The sequence below is a fragment of the Nomascus leucogenys genome, chromosome 13 (assembly GCF_006542625.1).
Source record: "Nomascus leucogenys isolate Asia chromosome 13, Asia_NLE_v1, whole genome shotgun sequence".
Lineage (NCBI taxonomy): Eukaryota > Metazoa > Chordata > Mammalia > Primates > Hylobatidae > Nomascus > Nomascus leucogenys.
Genome location: NC_044393.1, coordinates 64,143,905 through 64,163,257, shown reverse-complemented (window position 1 = coordinate 64,163,257; position 19,353 = coordinate 64,143,905). Strand labels below are relative to the sequence as shown.

Below are 19,353 nucleotides of genomic sequence, written 5' to 3'. Positions count from 1 at the left end.
AGTGCAACCAAGCAGAGAGCTGCAGAGATGGGAGATGAACGGGACAAGGTTCGATCAGGTAGCACTGGATTCCTGGTTCCAGTCCTTATTGAATATTCGTCTTTGTATTAGTCTGTTTTCCTGTTGTTATAAGGAAATACCCGAGAATGGACAATTAATAAAGGAAAGAGGTTTAATTGACTCACAGTTCAGCATGGCTGGAGAGGCCTCAGGAAACTTAGAGTCACGGTGGAAGGGGAAGGAGAACGGGAAGGAGAAGCAAGGCACCTTCTTCACAAAGCAGCAGGAAAAAGGAGTGCCAAGCGAACGGGGAAGAGCCCCTTATAAAACCACCAGATCTCGTGAGAACTCACTCATTATCACGGGAACAGCGTGGAGGAAACCGCCTCCATGATTCAATTACCTCCACCTGCACTATCCCTTGACGTGTGGGGATTATGGGGATTACAATTCAAGATGAGATTTAGGTGGGACACAAAGCCTAACTAACCATATCAGTCTCTGGTTAAGTTGGGTGTCTATAAATGGCATTTAAAAGATAATTAATATTATGTTTATCTAAGAAGACAGAGCATACCCTGCACCCCCTCCAAAGCTGGTAAAAAAATCTGATCACAGAAAAATCCCCGTCTCCCGTGGAGCAGAGTACACGAAGCACCTTCATCAGAGTGGAGCCTCAGAAAAGGGAGAAAGTTGGTGCAACGTGTCAAATCCCATGGTTTGGAAGGGACCAAAGATGACTATGTTGCATAGCTCTACAAACATTAGTCAAGATTTTAGTTGATCTGTCTTTAGTTGATCTTTTTCTGGCTGGAAAAAAACAATTTTCCCTCCTCACTATGACAAAATCCCTCCTTTTTCTGCCAGCAGATAGCAAGAAATATGGGTATCTCACTGATACAGAAATGAAAGGATTTCCCACATGGGTCAAAAACACAAAACTCTTCTACATATGTGCACAATGTGTATGTTTATGGAGGTTTGGGATGAGATTATTAAATGGTTCTCCTGTGGAGGCTGCAAGTCATGAGCCTGCTTCTATGGAAGGTGAGTTCTCTCCTGAGGGGTCCTCTGTCAATTAATCACCAAGAAAAAAGTCTTTAAACAAGAAATATGAAAGCAAAAAGAGGCAACTTTATTTCTGCCTCTAGATTGTTCTATTGACTTTGAGAGTTCTAGATGTTTGTAAAGGTGTTTCCACAAAGCAGTGGTCAAATATGTCTTCTGTCATTTAAGGACAGGCATATAGGGAGCTACAAAAGAACTGTGGGTATCCTTGTCAGAAAATACAAGCTGAAATTATGTTCTTTCAAGAAGCCAAATAGTCTAGTTTATGCTATTTAAAAAAAAATTATTTCCACTTTGTTATTCTTTAATAAAGTTCTGTCTGACTGCCTGATTTCAACTGCACTGCAGGTTATAAAGGTAAAGATTACACGTTCGCAGTTGGATCAGAGTGGAATACCCAGAACAACACTACACCCTCTTCTCAGGACAAAATTAGGATAAGGGTTAGTTAGGAGTAGAGTAGGGGTAAATATGGAAAAAAACCCAAAAGAAGACCATAAAATCCACCTTCTGCTATTCAATAACTGGTTCTACTTCTTTATACCAACCTTGAGAAAACCTGGTTTTCTTTTTTGTAAAAGAGAAAAATGGGCCATTATTCTAAGTGAAGTAACTCAGGAATGGAAAACCAAATATCATATGTTCTCATTTATAAGTGGGAGCTAAGCTATGAGGATGCAAAGGCATAAGAATGATATAATGAATTTTGGGGACTTCGGGGGAGGGGAGCAGGGTAGTGAGGGATGAAAGACTACATATTGGGTACAGTGTACACTGCTCAGGTGACAGGTGCACCAAAATCTCAGACATCACTACTGAAAAACTTCTCCATGTAACTAAAAACCACTGTAGCCCAAAAACTTTGAAATAAAAAATTTAAAATCTATTAATTCTTGAGACACAATACCATGCAAGTTTGTGAAGTTTTTAAACAGAAGAGCACTATAATTCAACATATTTCCAAGTTCTTTGGATATATACAGTGGCATAATTTAAGAAACAACTCCACTACTATTTGTTAGACTATAAAGGACTAAGAAAAATACTGGCTAAAATTTTGTTTAAAACATTGTAATTATTTTAAACCATTGTAAAATAACAAATAAAAAGCCTTTTAATGAGTTCATCATGTTTGGGGGTATGTTAAATGTTATTTTCCAATTATATGATTAGAATGAAAAAGTCAAGTTTCAATGCAGTTACTCCATTATTATAAATGAGAGCTAGAGTTGCCATTGGCTTTGGCTAAGGTCTCTTCAAAAAATAATCTTCTAATGCATCATAAATTACAGTAAATTCCTCTATAATCAATACTTGAGGAAGAAAAATTGTATGTATTCATTAAATTTGAGTAAATTATGGTATATTATACATGAATTTCCCTTTCTGTTATTGTTTTTGAAAGGGAAGAAAAAACAGCTGAAATCCTGCTACACTGGGTTTTTAACTCTACCTGCTATGCAAACATGCACGGACATCTTTAAAAAAATGAAATGAAAACAAAATAGGCATTTTCTGGTCTAATGAGCCATTTCCTTCAAAATAAATTCCCCAAATTGAGGTATTGCATGTCTCATGCTAAGCATAAAAATAATGCTTTATGTATTTTCACGGTCATTGCAATATCTCACTAATATATGAACTTTTGAGATTCAAGCAGAAAGCCACAGCAAATGTTCTAACAACTGGATTCTTCACTTCTAGTAATAATAGCCCTTTAAACAAGCAACGTGAATAAAAGCTTGGGGAAAAGAGAAGTTTAGCAACAGTTGAGTCTCCCGCTGCTGGAAATAACAGGTGTTTTCGGTGGGTTGGGTTTTATTTGTTACATAATGTCTCAAATTTTGTTACTTCAGTAAGTTAGGAGACTTTCAGGTGGATTTTCTCTAGGTTATCCACAGAATACCTTGCCCAAATGTCATCATGAAAGCAGCAAAAGATGGTATTGAATACAGTGATAGTGTTTACCCGATTGACTACCTGGCCCTACCAATCTCCCAGTGTTGTTGTAAGGATCAAATGAAACAGCATATACTTAAAGAGTTAGTAAACATTTCAGAAATGCAGTCAAAACCAGGGCCAGTGAGACATCAGGATGCTGTTGTTGGGGGTGAGTAGTCACTGGAAGGACACACAAGAACATCTGAGATGCTCGCAACGTTTTATTTCTTAATCGTGATGCTGATTACATGGGTGTGTTTGGTTTGTAAAAATTCAGTGAAGTGTACACTAATGTGTGCACACTTTATGTCTGTTATTCTTCATGAAATTTTTTAAAAACGTGATTACTAACATGAGATGATCTTGTCTTTCAATTGTGTCAAACTTGAATGCCTACAGGGGCTAGTCAGGACAAGTGAATGAACGTGCCCGGCTGGCCTCCTTTGAATGGATGAACAAATGTCCTATCTAAAGGAGCACTATGGCTCAGCTACGTCCTTTGTGGTCGTGTGGGACTCACGTGCCCTGTGGTGCTAGACTTTCAAGAAAGAACCCAAATTCAGATTTTGCACTGTGAGCACCCAGGGACAAGGAGGCTGGCTGCTCTTGACCTCAGTGTTGTCAGCACTAAGAACCAACCTCCATGATATAAGTCATCAAGTGTGAAGCGGCAAAAAGGGAGAGTCATAGGCAATATCCCAACACTGATCAGTTAGCAGCCAGTGAATTTCCTGGAAGCTATCTACACAATCACTCGGACAATTGTTCTGGCAATATGATAAATGGAAAACCATTGTCCCTGGGCTTATGTACTACCACTGACAAGAAGACATGACAGGTAACACTAGATGATTTCTCATCCTACCCACACACAAAAAAAAATGTTTAAATTGCTTTTCTAATGAATCTCCTATGATTCAGAAATATTATGCAAAGTAATATTGTACAAAGACATATTGTGAAGTAGGGCATCATTGTCCCAACAGTTCCTTTATTCTAATGGCACATGAATTTGATGTTTGAGATGATAAGGATGTGATATTGACAAATAAGAAAGAGAGGAAAAGGAGGAAGGAAGGAAAGGGAAGGATGGAAGGAAGGAAGGAAGGAAGGAAGGAAGGAAGGAAGGAAGGAAGGAAGGAAAAGAAAGGAGGGAGGGAGAGAAGGAGGGAAGGAGGGTGAGAAAAGCTGACCCTAATCAAGTGCATTCAGAGTGTGGTTATGGCAAAGGGAATTAGTGTAATGCCAGGCTCTCAAACAGGGAAACCTCAGGAGCATGCTTGAAGAAAGTAGTATGTCAGATTTTGGCCCACCACTTGTGAAGATAAGGAAAAAAATACAGTATTCTCTCCTCGTCCATGGGAGATACTTTCCGACTGCCCCCAATGGATGCCAGAAGCCCTAGATAATACCAAACCCTATATATAGTCTGTTTTTTTCCTATACACATATACCTATGATAAAGTTTATTTTAGAAATTAGTCACAGTAATAGATTAACAACAATAATAATAAAATAGCAGTTATAACAATATATTGTAGTAAAAGTTATGTGAATATGGTCTCTCTCTCAAAATATCTTACTGTACTATGCTCACCTATTTTCAGACCACTTTTGATCACAGGTTACTGAAACTGCAGAAAGCAAAACCACAGATAAAGGAGACTACTGTATTTTCTGTAACTGTTTTCAGAGTTCCACCCTTTCCTGCTCTACACCACCCAGGCTGTCTGCATGCTTTGCTCGAGATGATGGAACTTTCTGCACTCAGTGCCAATTTTTAGTTAGATTAGTTTTCCCTAAAATCATTTTTGTAGCAAACAGTCACTTCCATGTTTTATTTGTTTAAGGTGTGAGAGTTTGAACTTTTCAACTATTAAAACAATCCTTTGAAGATAAGCCAAAATTTCTGAAAAGGATCCTGTGAAGGCCAAATAAAATAAACCTGCTTTGTTGATCTTAATTACTGTACTCTTTGAGAAGATGCAAACATTCCAGGCTCCCTTCTCAAGTTACACAATTCTCCTTTGCCGTATTCTTAATATAATGGGGAATGGTTGAAGGGGACTGTAGAGAAGCCGTCAAGTGACCTCCTTTCCCTACTTTTAAGATTAAAGTAGTCCTCACTATATTTCACAAATATATACCTACTGTTGAACAAAAATATGTTGAATATTTCTGTCAATAACAAATATTAATATTTATGGCATCTTCCAACTCAGAGCTACCACATCACCCTAACAAGATGTTTTTATTTATGACAAATCTCTCATTTTGTTCTGCCTCACCTTTAACAAAAATTCTTAAAAATGAATGTATTTGTGTTTGTATGTTTATTTTAAACCACAAGTAATGTATGGTGAAGAGTTGAAAATAGAAGAAATTAGGAATATCGCCACAAATTTTGATGTATAGCCTTCTTTAGTTTAAGGAAGTATACAACAGGCACAGTTTTGCTATTTCCTGAAAAGAATTGACTCTGGTGGTTCTGCTCAGCAGCGTTTTTTTCCAGCTTAAAATAGAGGATTTCCTGAGGGAAGGGTGGATGAAAGTCTCTCTCATGCTGTAGAAACAGTAAAAGAAGGCTGTGCTGGCCACTGAAGCCTATGCAAATACCAAGTGGGTATGTGGCCATGAGAGAGCCGAAGTAGTTAAACATGTGAAGGAGAAGTATCTACCATGGGATCCTGTTTGGGAAGAAAGCACAAAAACATATTTTAATGTGAAAACAAATTCCACTAGAAAATAGTGATTCATCGGAGTATAGGCATTTGCAGAAAGGACAGTAAACCCTAGTAATATAAGCAAATATTCAGTTACGGCTAAAGGAAATCTATAAGCCTCTGAAACATGCAAAGCAACACAGACTGAATCTTTCCCAAGAGGAGCAGCAGCGAAATTAGAAGGAGAAACAATGACAGCACAAAGCACTGGAGAAGATGACCAACCACAATCAAAGAGAGATTGAAGGTAGACTGAGACACACACCAAGCAAAGTCAGTAAAACATTACAACCCCCCCGCTAAGAAGATGCTGATTTTTTAAAAAATCATTTTTACATTCACAATGTACAATCTTCCCATTTCCAAAAAGGACTTGGTGCCATTAAAATTCAACACGTATTTATGAATTTTACCACAGTTATTTGTAATTTGTTGTATATTTTAAGCTGAGCTAAAAATCTGATTGAAATTTTTATACATATTGAGATAGTTGTTGATAATTCATTTCATCTTAACATCTTATAAATCGTTTGTAGGTGATGTACCTACCTTGAGCAGATTCTGAGCTTTATTCTGTTTGAAACATGAACGGATGAAGATTTAATGCTCATGTGCAATAGATATCAGACAATGACAAATATTCTAGCAAAATGTCTTGACTCAGTCCATAGCAAGTTGTGTGACAATGAATAGGTCACTATTTCTGAGACCTTGTTGCCTCATTGTTAAGATACCGATACCTTGATTGCTTGTCCCTTTTTAGACAAGTTGTGTTTTAGAATCAAAAGAGAAAAAAATATACAACAACACAGAAAGTACAAAATATACAAGTACAAATATACAAACTTAATTAGTGTCCATTAATAGAAATGTTAATTAGTAACTATTTTTCGAGGAGTCCCATCCTAAATGAACCCCTTGCTTTGTAGTTTATTGGGCAGGTATTGTTACCGGGCATTATTCTACGCTCTTTACAAGCATTATCATATTTAATTTCTTCCAGTGATATTCTGATATAGCTGCTTTTACGATACAGAGGAAAAACTAGACATAAAAAAGTTAGATAGCTTAACTACAGATAGTAGTTAATAGAAACTGGAAACAAACTCAGGCTGGCCTGATATCTGTTTCAGCTAACCACTAATATTTGCTGCTTACAATATTGTAAATGCTCTATGAGTGCTTATATATTATAGCTATTAATTTGCCCATCAGAACTTCTTGTAGCCAAATGAAGTTTGTGTTAGATATGATTTTAAGCCAAATAACTTGAATCCTGTTAACTTTCCATATCATATCAACAATCTAATCTATAAGCCATAACTGTTTTCCTAGCACTATTATTTTATTATATTCAACTTTGATAAGGAAATATATTTAACTTTAATAACAGGACAGAAGTCAGACTTATTAAATGTCAAAAAGTAATGGAAAGTAAATAAGATGCTACTCCAATAGGAGCTAGCTTAATTCTCCATGCTCAGCCCATCATTCAGAAGAGTGAGAGCTCAGTAAACAAGCATGGCACCAGACAGCAAGAAAGAAAGATGAGCAAGACAGGGCCCATGCCCTGAGAACATCACAGGCTAGCTGCATAAAGAGACATGTAAACAAACAATGGTAACACAGTGGGATGCTTACCATAACAGAAATAGGCAATGGGGACCCTCGAGGAAAAGCACATACGTGCAGCCCAATGGGTGTGGTTGGCAAATGCTTTACAGAGAATACAACACTTGAGCTGGGCTCTAAAAGAGACAAATATTGACAGAGAGAGATGAGAAGGATATATCAGGCAGAGGGAATTTCATGAACAATAATACATAAGCATAAAGGTGGACAATGTGTTTACAAAATACCAGGCAGTGGGAGAAAGTTTCTCATGGGCATCCCTTTTCCGCGTGTCTCATGAGCTAAGGGAGTTTAGATAGGGTTCATGGAGGTGAAAGAAAGCTAATATGACACTATGGGTGGGGCCATTTGGGCGAATTCAATGTTTTTTTAACATCTGAATGCACAGTAGAAATTGATATGTTATATGCTTATACTTCATCCCAAAAGTGCCAGTGGAGATTCTTCCGATTAGGAAGAGCTGCATGTAGAGAAGTGCTGGTATCTTTGGAGCCCCACAGATCTCCTCATCCTTTTGAGCTTTAAGTTTCTGTGACTAATGATTTAGCCAATGGGAGCCTCTGGCAAAGGGTAGCAACCTCCACCTACATCACCTTCCTGACATGACTAGCAAGTACATCCTGTTGAAAACCATATAATACTTAATGCTAGGTTCTTACCTACATGGAGCACTTGATCCAAGAAGGCCTTGCAACTCTTTGCCTGATATTGGGGTGGGTCAACTTGGGCTCAATAACTTGGCTTCAATAATAAAAGACAGAAAGGACCTAACAGGCCTTCCTTTTCAAATGGAAATGAAATAGCCAAGAACAGAGCCATGGTATCTCAGCTTTATATGAAACAGAGGCAGCCTTCCCTTTGGGGGAAACTTTTTCCCCACTCCAACACATTTGAGACAGAGTTGCTGACTCAATGGGGTTCTCGATCCACAGAGATCACCCTAAATGTCTAGGTCTGGTTCACTGATAGTTTGGCTAAACAGAATCATGATGTTGTCCACTGGGCTGCTGTGGCTGCCCAACCCAGAACCATCTACAGTAGAACCAGAATAGATTTGGTCATTCTGCTGAATGGGCAGAGCTCAAAGCTCTGGCCAGTACTTTGCTTGATGAATCTTGGTATATTTTTTACAACTCCTGGGTTGTTGCCAATGGGCTAGATATTTGGTCTGCCGCTTGGAAAACTGCAGACTAGCAGATTAAAGACACTGCTCTTCAGAATTGCAAACTGTGGAAACCAACCATGGCTTTTTATTAAACTGTCTTGGTGACTCATGTACATGCCTTAGTAAGTGTCAGCTTTTGATGAGACCAACTGGAGTCAAGCAGCTGATACAGCCTGAACCACTCAGATTGCCATGATTGCTGCCTGAACCCCCTATCTTAATGGAAACACATCTACAATTGCAAGCCAGCCACAAAGTAAAGGACTCTATGTTGCCTACCACATGCCAGACTTGTGGCTCCTGCCAAAAGTTGACCTCTTTATCTCACAGTGAGAAAGGACATATTGAAAGGCGCATTGCTCCCTCTCACTTCTAGCAGATTAACTACATCAGACTTTTGACCACCTTCTTGGGGCTGTTGGCCATGTCTCACCACTGGAACGCAGGTTAGAGTGTTGATATACTTGTCACATCCACTGACTCTGGCTATAACATTATGGTTCTTGACATTTTCTGTGTCATATATTTGGCTTTTCAAAAAATTTCCATTATGACAACGTTTCTGCTCTTATTGGAAAAGCCACTCCATACTGGGCTTATAGTCCAGATATTTGATAGAACTTCCATACATCCACAGGTATCTGATATTATTGAGCATTGGAAATACTTCCTCAAAAATTAAGCCAAAAATATTTCTAACTCTACCTTCCATACTCCTTCTGGTCCGCAATGTTAGTAAGGTAGTTTGGTCATTGAATGCAATTATCTCCAAAAAGAGATCTGTTCCTCTCACCTGCTCTATGGGTAATAGGCAGGTCAAAGACATTGGGGAGCTATATAGATTTATTTTGAAAAATTGGCATTTTGCTCTGCCCATTCATGAACATGGTGTATCTTTCTTTCCCCTAACCGTTACCTCAGGCAGGACTGGTTGCTATACTCTATGAACATCAGCATGGTTAAAAGGGGGCCTAGGGGACTCAAACTTAATTATGGGCAGTCACCTGGATTCTCTTATTGGATATATGTATATAGTCCTAGATTATGAGAATACTGAATATTTGCATAAGCATACTCTAAGCCAAATGTGCTATGGTAGCCCACCTTGGCAAAAGTGGGCAATGTTATGTATCTCTGTGAGTTTTATAAAAATGCACTGTTGTATAGTATTTGATACTTCCAAATGAAAGATCTGGAAGAAAATAGAAGATGACTGAAAAACAAATGGCATAATTGCTATGTGAATGGGAAATGCTGATTTTGTGCCAGTGAAGGGAGAGCAACAACCTTAGCACTTGGATGAGGAATGAATAAAAATCTTAGGGGAGAGGTAGGGACATTGAGACACGCTGTTTGTCAGAGCCACTTTGGAGGCATCCTCCTAAATGAAAACACCCTGATGCACACATCTCCCAAACTGTTGCAAGAGCCTTGTATTAAACTGACTTTCTGCGTCTGCCATTCCTACCAGACTGCTCCTACCATGATTTGAACATTATCCCCTCAAACATAGAGAGAAGTTCATCAGAAAGAGTACACCGAGTCCTAGCTTCTGCACCTCACATACGAATCATCTTTCAACACCACCATTTATCAATTTGCCATTTACCATTTGTCAAGACTTAATCATTGCATGGAGCAGACAAATGTCACCAGGCAGATGACAAGACAAAAAGAACAGATTAGATTGGCTCCCCCTCCAAACACAAAGACCAGTCTCAACCATTTGAACTAAGTTGGGAAAACTAATACTGACCAGCTGGCCTGGAGGCTCCATCAACCTGTACCTTCCAACTGGTGTAGGTCTCACTTGGGAAGCCCAATAATTGTAAATAGCATTATCTTCATGGCACTGTGACACCTTCAGGAATGGACTTCTTATATAAAAGCCAGTCATGAACTTATTTCCCTCTTGAAAACACAGTGACATATACCTTAGAGGTATTCATAAGAGACCTCCAAGTGTTTAAGGAAACACCAGCAGTGGATCAAGAAAACCTCAGATAAATGTCGGAATCTCTTTAAAGCTAGACTACTCAAGGATGCTTCCAGGAGAAATGACTGTTTTACATCCTGTGGGTTGTTATCCCTAGATGGAAGTTATCCACATAGAATAGGTAATATAGAACTTGTCCTTGAGTTTAGCTGAAGTGATCAATGACACCACTGGAGTTGACAATGGAGTGTATTCCCTTGGGAAAAACTTGCCAGATGCCAAGACAGTATAGAAACAAGGTGTGGATATTAATGGAACACAAGTCTTTATCAGTCCCACAGGCATCTGCTTATCCTGGAAGTAAAGGCACTGGTTGCCTTTGTTCTTTAAAGGATGTTTGTTTATCAAACAGCCTTGGAAGATAGAGATGGTATCTTCCTCCAGGAATAATTATTGTCCAGCAAAATAAACACAATGTCTCCCTCCAGAGCAAAGGCTGGCATGCCTAACATTATAAGATACTAAGTACCCTAAGCTCAGGGGTTTTCTCCTGTATTGCAACCAAATGCATGTGCTGGTGTCATCTACTATCTTAGATCTAATTGCTCATCCATGCCCTTCGTCCACAGCCTTCCTCCAGTCTTGGTATTTTTATTGTTTTCCATTTACATTGACAGTTGGCTCTGTCTTCATGGCCCTTCATGGCTCTTCACTCATCCTCTTCGAATGTCTCCCTCATGTTGTTCTTCCTTGAGCTGCCCTGCTTGGTTAGCTCTAGAACTCCTCTGTCTCATCACACTTTGAGAAAATGCTTCTGAAACTGACTTTTCTCACTAGAACAAAATATAATGTCCAGGAGGAAAAAACCAGGAACATCAAGACTGAGAAACTAGAAAGTGTTTTGATCAACATTTTCTTTTTAGAACTGTTGTCTATTTGATTGGGAAGTGTTCGAATGGCAACAGTGACAAATCCTGTGGCAAATCTTCGTGCAAAGGTAAATGACGGCTATTAAAAAAAAAAAAAAAAACTTAAGAGTTAGGTTCCCAGTGTGGCTCCATAAAGTCCACAATTTACATTTCAGGTAAGCAGGATCATTGACAGCAAAGCATTCTTCTATGGAAGCTGTGTCCCCAGTCTCCATGTTTTAAAGCAGTGTAGTCTAGTTGCAATTAAAGTTAGGCTTTGGGTTCAGGCAGGCAAGGGTTCTATTACCAGCTCTGTCATTTACAAGCTGTGTAACCTTGGGCAAATTACTTAATCTCCTTTAACCTCAGTGTTGTAACCTATAAAAAGAAATTATAAAGGTGCCAATGCCAGGGGTCATTAAATAAAGTATGTAAACCATAATAGTTGACAATTGTATGTGCTTATTAAATGTTAGCAACTCTCGTAAGTCTCATGTATAGGCAGCAAACAAAGACTGGATTTGAGCTCAGACTTTTGATTCAATGTTTATATAAAAATGATCTATATGCAGTGATCCTAACTAAAAGATGATTTATTTGTATGACTATTGTAAGCTCACAATGTCATAACAGATGTAAAAGCACATTAAAATTGCTATAAAATATGACATTATTATTAAACACATAAGTAAACAAACAGATGTGGTTATTAATCTCAGACCAAGAGATTCTATTATTCAAAGCACTTTCAGAACACATAGTTATATAATGTAAAAGATGAAATTACTTGCAAAGTGTTTGAGAAATTAGACATCTATAAAAGCTCTCATTCTAATAGTACTATTTGGATGATAGATCATAAAAAGATTTCATAGCTATTTCTCTGTTAGAAAATGTTCTCATTCACAACATAATCTTTCACAATATATGTTATTTACAAGATACTTAGATTTTAATCTAATCTTGGAGTTTTAATGTTTAAAATGAATATTACAAAAACCCTAAGAAATAACTATCAAGCAGATAGAAACAACCAAAGTACCTGTAATAAAAGCCACATAAACTTCTGCAGTACAAATTGGGTTAGTATTTTATATCCTTTATAGGCAGTAAATGCTCTATTTTATCATGTAAATTCATTTCTAGCTACTCCGTGTAAATCAGAAACCTGATACAATATATCATAACACTCCGCCCCGTAAATACTTTTTGAGTCATACTTTGTCGACCTTACCATCATATGTGTTTATCAAACACATTCACAAAACCTATTTGTAAAATACATATTTATGGACACTTGTTGTCAAAATTTCATTAGGTCTGTTCTAAGCATTCCAGAGGTGTCAGAATTTCCCCACATAATCTATGTTCATATGAAGCCATGAAGTCATGAAACCAAACCTTTCACAAACAAATGTATTTTCCCCCAGCCTCCTTTACATCTGAATTTTTCCCCAGAGACTTGAAATCTTTCACAGTCATTCCAGTGTGATGGTAACTATACCAGAAAAGAATGTCACAATGTTTAGGTGTTGTAGGGACAAAAGTACTAGGAAAACAGTGGGATCCTAAAGCAAGGCATGATCAATAGGGTACCCTTTAAAAGTGATAGTCTCTAAATATTTCTTTTCCATGCATTTAGGATAGAGGCTAAGAATTTCATTGTGAAAACGGGAAAGGGGCCACTGCTCTGCATGGTTAGACTAATACAGAGCTTAGTACCTCCTCTTAGTCCAGGTTAATCAGCTTGGTCTTAAAAATCCACACAGTATTCAGCAAAACCAAAGCCTCTCAGAGAACTACATCTACCACCTGAGAAGCCGCCATATTTTATTACACCCTCCAAGCTAAAACAAAATATTTCTTTCTGTTTCATAGAATATTTTTCCGGAGAGAAAATAAGGAAACACCATTTTCACCATCTTGTTATGTTTCCAGAGATATCTGATGCTGCGATAATGTTTTGACATACTTGAAAGACTAGTTCTCCAGCCAACTTCCTGACTGACTCCTTTTTCATTCTGCTCTAGGTGCTAAGAATTCAGTGATGAAAACATGATGTATCCTAGGCATGGAAATAACATTCTAGTGATTTCTTCGTGACAATTAGATTATGTTGAATTTAGCAGCGATTTTTTTTAACTTTTACTCTAGTAGTTTGTTGGACTCTTTTTCCTCATTTCCAATTTTTTGAATTATGAGTTAATTTTTTCCTTCTAATTCTCATCAGTTTTACTCTCCATATAATTTGCATTGTATTTCCATTTTAAAAACCAATAAAATAAAAATTATATAAATGCTGAAGCATCAAAATTTCTCTCATTCCCAAACTCCCTTCTTTTCTAGGTAAAATTGTAGCATACGCTAACAAACGCTGTCCAGCCAAGAAACAGCAGTATTGGAATCCTCAGTCCAATTTTTCATTAGAAAAAGTATAGAACATCTTACCCATGCTCACTGTAATACTCATTTACCAAAACTGACAAAAGGACTTATTTATTGCAGAAAATATGGAAAAATTCAGGGTATTCCCCCCCCCTCCGTCAAAAGAAAGATCTTTTTTGGTGCCTATAAATCTTAATTTTTTTGTGTCTATTATTATGACCAATTTCTTTATAATTAAATAGCTAATCACCATCAGTATACTTGATAATCAGGTAGTGAATTACAGTATAGAAAACACTGCTAGCACACCAATCAACTACATTGAGTTTGAGTCTTTTTATATCAGACAAACTGAGTGAAAGGAATTTGACTTAAAACAAGGAAGTCCACAATTTAGTGGAAAAACTATTTTTATATATATATATATATATACATATACATATACATCAAACTATTTGGTGTGTGTGTGTATGTTTGTGTGTATGTGTGTACGTATATAGAGAAAGAGAGGAGTTGATCATATTGTCATCCCACAAAAACAATTTTCAGCAATTTTCTCCATTTTCAAATTTCCTGATGGCTTCCCTTCATTTTTGCTTTATCATTTCTATTTATTTTCAGGTCTTTGGTGTTTCTTTAATTTCATATATATTACCTACTATGCAACAAGCACACTGTGCCAGGTTCCAGATATAAAAGGTAAGTCACGTGAGTACCTGTCTTCACTGAAATTATAGTGTAGTATGAAAAAAACATTAATTCATGGTTTAATAAATATATAATTTCAAATTAAGTGCTATAAAGGAAAAGAGCAAGAAAATGGAAAAAAAATTCCTTTCATTTAAATAATATTTAGCTCTTATTTATTAGAGGAAACGAAAGTATTCATTGCAGACAACTCCTAGATATATATCCTCCATCCTCCACAAATGTATATATAATATGCACTTATATATATTATATTTTATATATTATATTTTTAATATATTACACATTTATATATTATATGATATATAATATAATAATAAATAATATATAGTATGTAATATATTTATATATAGTATATATTTTGTATTCTATGATATTTATGTGTTATATATCATATATTTATATATACAAATATATATTTATATATCTTATATACATATTATACAGATATAATATAGAAAGAGTATTTTGGAACCAAAAAAAGGAATCATATTCTACCTAATATTTTATAAATCAACATAGTTTTTGTATGCAACCTACCAAATTGTACACATTTATATTATTCCAACCAGTGTCTTAGCCATCTTAGGCTGCCTTAACAAAGTACCATAAACTGGATGGCTTAAATAACACAAACTTATTCCTCACAGTTCTGGAGTCTGAAAGTTTGAGATCAGGGTGCCTGCATGGTTGGGCTTTGGCAAGGGTTCACTTCCTGGCTTGCAGATAAGTGCTTTCTCCCTGTATCCTCACATGGTAGAGAGAGAGAGTGTGTGAGCATGTTTCTGGTATATCTTCTAATAAGAGCACTAATTCCATCATGATATCCTCACCCTCATGATCTCATCTAAACCTAATTACCTCCCAAAGTCCTCATCCCCAATACTATCACACTGGGGATTAGGGCTTCAACATATGAATTTTGGGGAGATACAATTCAGCCCATAGCATTCTATTATTTCTGAACATTGAGACCTAATTGATATTTTTAATGCTATAAATAACCCAGAGAAAAAATAAATACTGGAAAATTAATTAGAAACTAAAAGAAACATTTTTTAAAAAGTCATAAAGGATTATAGAATTGCTATTTATTGGGAAAACAAAATCACCAACTTTTGAAAAATCAGATATTGTGGATATTAATTTTTATAATAATAATTCTTCTACTAAGTCTTAAAGCCAAACAAATTGCTTCAATTTTACTTTTCTTGAATGTACTGCTTTTTACAAAATTATTTTCAATTGAACCACATGTTATTTTTTTTGTTAATATGACCTAAGTCAATTGATGCCAAGTGAAATGGGGAATTGAGATATATTTCCATGAAACTGCAGCTTTGATGACCTAAATTATTTCTCTGGATCAAATTAGGTAAATAAAGCTTATTATCACTTAAAATTCAGAAGGGACTCCACTAGGCCCATAATATATACTTAATAAACACTTGTTGATTGGTTGGTTAGCACAGACAAGAAGGCATGGAATTAAATGGAAATGACACTGTTTCCAGTCATTGATGAAAGCCTTGCTATACCTTGCAAGAAATATTGGCATTACATTCAGTGAAGGACAGCATGCAACAGCCCCAACCACACAAAATAAGTCAACAAATTCAAGAAGTTCTAGGTATTCTCATTCTGGTCAGACTTATCAATAGGAAACTGACAATAACATTACTGCTATTTACATATTGGTGCCACACTGGCATGGATTTGCATAATATATTGAGGCTCTATGCTCTAGAGAATTGCATTGTAACATATTGGTGCTTAATGAACTCTGAAAAAATTGATTTTCCACAGAGTAAATTAAGGAATGCATTATAGCTGTTAAAGCAATCTTAAGGGAAATCCGAAGCTTCCACTGCAGCACCATGCTTAGTAAGTAATAAATTACATGTTATAGTTATTTGCCTTAATTCATGCTAATTTTGTCCAATTAATGTATCACAGTAATTCAGAAGCCTGTCACAGGAGAGCTAATTATTTATTGGATTTTTGTGTTCAGCTCCCTAGGAGTCTACTAGCAAACAAACTTGTGACTGTCTTTCTCTCAGGTTCACAGTGACATTCTTATGTCTCACTGTAGGGAAGTAAAATTTTTGCTTCTGTTTCCAGTTTTAAAAATAAATTTTGGGGTATCTAAGGCCTGTTCTTGGTTTTTTGATTGATGAAATAGTTTGACAGCCTGCTGCTCTGTTAGGACAAGACCTACTTTCTTCTGTACCAAACTATTTCATCTTATGAGTCTGTATAGTTCAGAACTCTCATTAAGGAAAAAGACAGTTTTTAAAAAACTGTGCACCCAAGGTGAATTGAAAAAGTGCAGCAATTATCTGGATAATTCACACCAGAATTCCCCACTTATATTCCTTTTATTATTTTTAGAGCACTCCAACAGATTGTCTAGATACTTGTATTCACCTCATCTACACAGTCTTGGTTCTAAACCTAAAAAAGGCCACATGCAGTAATGCTAAAATGTTGTTTGAAAAAAGATTGAATCTAACTCACAATGACAATTGATATCAGCTTTGTAAAAGTAGATTTTTATTTTACTGTGGTGCCCTGCTAATTCACAGCCCCCCAAATGAATTATTTATGAGATTAATTTGTTCAATTCATACCTATAAATAATGTGGCAGTTGCTAAATAATTTGCACACTATGATAAGATGCAGACATCAGAGTCAAAGAGGCAGTGCTTTGCCGGCTGAGAAATGTTCACTATCTTCTGGAATCCTGACAGACCCAGGCATTTGCAGACAGTTATTTGTAGAGAGTAAGAAGCGTTTGATCTTCTGTTTTGCTCCCTCCTATGAGTATCAGGAGACACTTGTCTGCTGATTATCATCTTCCAGCCAAATGAAAAAGAGGTGACACCTCTTTAAATCCATGCTGCAGTGATGTTTACCAGCAACTCCTATCACAGTGATCCAAGCTGGCAGTAGGTAAAGCACACCACTGTTTGTGTCACACACAGAAAAACTTTACAATCCTCTTTAATTTGATGGGAGGAGGAAATGACATCTTTGTACTCAACCACTTTATACTAGCTTGTTTGCCTTTAACCAATTGAGTATCTCAGAAGCAGCACACTTCTCCAAGCTATGTACAACTTTATACTTTTATGCACGATTACTTTGGAGGAAACTGCCACCACCTACTGTATAATGTTATTTTTCCTTCCTCTCAGTTGTTTTTATTACCCATTCAAAACTGGAAATAAAAATTATTTTCCTACCAATTAGCTGTCTTCTCTATATGGCATTTAGGTTTCAGCCACTTCTTTCTTTGTTATTCTTTTTAAAACTATAATTTAAAAGGTTAAAGTGAACATGTCACTTCCTTGTTCCTTTCCTTATAGGACAGTGGTATTATGGATGATATTACTTGTTGGGAAAATAAATTTGCAACCATAGCTTTAGCCTTTGTTAATTTTGACAAGTTGAAATCAATAAAATAAAGTAAAATAAAATACCTGCCTTATTACTGAATAGAAGTGCTCCATGGTAAACACAGATGCGGAAGACTCATGTTGATTATTTCATATGTATTCCTATTCTTTCTAAGGTCTAAACTCTCCTAACATACACCACCCCACTGCACAGTATTGAAGCCTTGCACTGTGTTGAGTGGCTTCTTTTTAATGAAAGACTTAAACATTTTTGCCCTCTTGATTCATCCTTTGCATACGTTTTCTTTCCATCAAATTTTAGAGGACCATGACAATAATATCTTGAGTCCTCACTGCATGCTAACTGAGATAATAAAAGTTCAACTTCAACTTCATCCACCCTGTGTATTTTAGATTAGTTAATTTTTTTTCTGGATTCCTAAAAATCTTAGTACATTAGTAAGTTAGTGATGCAGGACAGGTAAGTCTCAAACTGGGGCTTAGCCTGGGAGGGTTCTTGGCTTTGCTCAAGAAAGAATTTAACACTGAGCTAGTGGTAGAAGAAAACAGCTTTATTGAGGCAGCAGTGTTACAGCTCCATGACTGCTCCTACAGAGCAGGGCTCCACAGTGTGCTGAGAGTAGCAGCTTAGAGGCAGTTCTGCAGTCATATTTATAACCACTTTAAATTACATGTCAATTAAGGGGGATTATGCAGAAATTTCTAGAAAAAAGATTAGTAACTTCTGGGTCATCAAGTTATTGCCATGGAAAGGGATGGTAATTTCTGAGTGTTGCCATGACAATGGTAAGCTGACATGGCACATTGGTGGGCATGTCTCAAGGAAAGCTGCTTCCACCTTGTCCTTGTTTTAGCTAGTCCTCAATCTGATCTAGTGTCTGGCCCCACCTCTGGAGTTAAGTCCTGCCTGCTATGCCGGTAGGACTAGCCAGGCCATAGCATCTATGTTTTGCTGATCCTTGAGAACACAAAACCTGGCATGCAGGGTCTTCTCACTGTAGGTCTCTTCAGCCCAGATAACTTAAGTGTTTGTCCTGTGTTTTACAGGTTCTTTTCCTTCTCAGCGTTCTGACTTTACCTTCCTGGACTTGTTTGGGAGACAATCACTCTGAGCCTTGTCAGGCAGGCAGGACAAGGCTGCAGGTGGACTGAGCAGAAACTGCCTTGGTCTATGGCTGGCTGCAGGGTCCCTGGGCCTGAGCTGCTTCACCTTTAAAGCATGGCCAGCCAAAGCAGATAATCACTAAACTTCCGGGTGTAATGTTTTGTTTTTCTCTAAAAGCACAGTGACAACAGGGCTTAACAAGTAATATCAAGATTCTTCCTACCTGCAGAGACAGACCCAGGCCCAGGAAGGGATAAAGAAAGTTATTCTCTCCCTCAACCTTTTTAAATAAGGAAAAAAGGATATTTTGTTTGTTTGTTTGTTTTTGACAAATTTAACTTAGTCTTGTTCTTTTTCTGAGG

At 36.9% G+C, this 19,353-nt stretch overlaps 1 long non-coding RNA gene across 1 annotated transcript in view; it reads left to right on the top strand.

Moving 5' to 3' along the window:
* The window catches only part of LOC105740763, a 120,828-nt gene extending 104,474 nt beyond the window's left edge, over positions 1-16,354 (top strand). The window contains exons 3-5 of the long non-coding RNA XR_001116843.2: positions 11,389-11,462; positions 14,380-14,457; positions 16,273-16,354. This is a non-coding gene — a long non-coding RNA (uncharacterized LOC105740763). The remainder of the gene's footprint in view (positions 1-11,388; positions 11,463-14,379; positions 14,458-16,272) is intronic.
* The last annotated feature ends 2,999 nt before the right edge of the window (positions 16,355-19,353 follow it).